This window comes from Colobus angolensis, unplaced genomic scaffold (assembly GCF_000951035.1).
Source record: "Colobus angolensis palliatus isolate OR3802 unplaced genomic scaffold, Cang.pa_1.0 Scaffold191, whole genome shotgun sequence".
Lineage (NCBI taxonomy): Eukaryota > Metazoa > Chordata > Mammalia > Primates > Cercopithecidae > Colobus > Colobus angolensis.
In genome coordinates this window covers 4,416,743-4,417,010 of record NW_012115055.1, presented here as the reverse complement: position 1 = coordinate 4,417,010, position 268 = coordinate 4,416,743, and positions in this window count along the sequence as shown.

The following is a 268-nucleotide window of genomic DNA, read 5'->3' as shown; positions in this document are numbered from 1 at the left end:
TGACAGTGCCTGTGTAGACTGAAGCCATTTGTTCCCTGTCTGAGACTATGATTTTAAATAAAAGTTTAGCTACCTATCTAGGCAAGACTGGAAATTCACCATTCCCCTGCTTAGGACCTCTGACAAATCCAGCTTTTTAAATTTTCCATTTTACCCAATCCAATCTCACTCTTTTTTCTCTTTCTTTTCCTCCCTCCCTCCCGCCCTTCTTTCCTTCCTTCCTTCCTTCCTTCCTTCCTTCCTTCCTTCCTTCCTTCCTTCCTTCCCT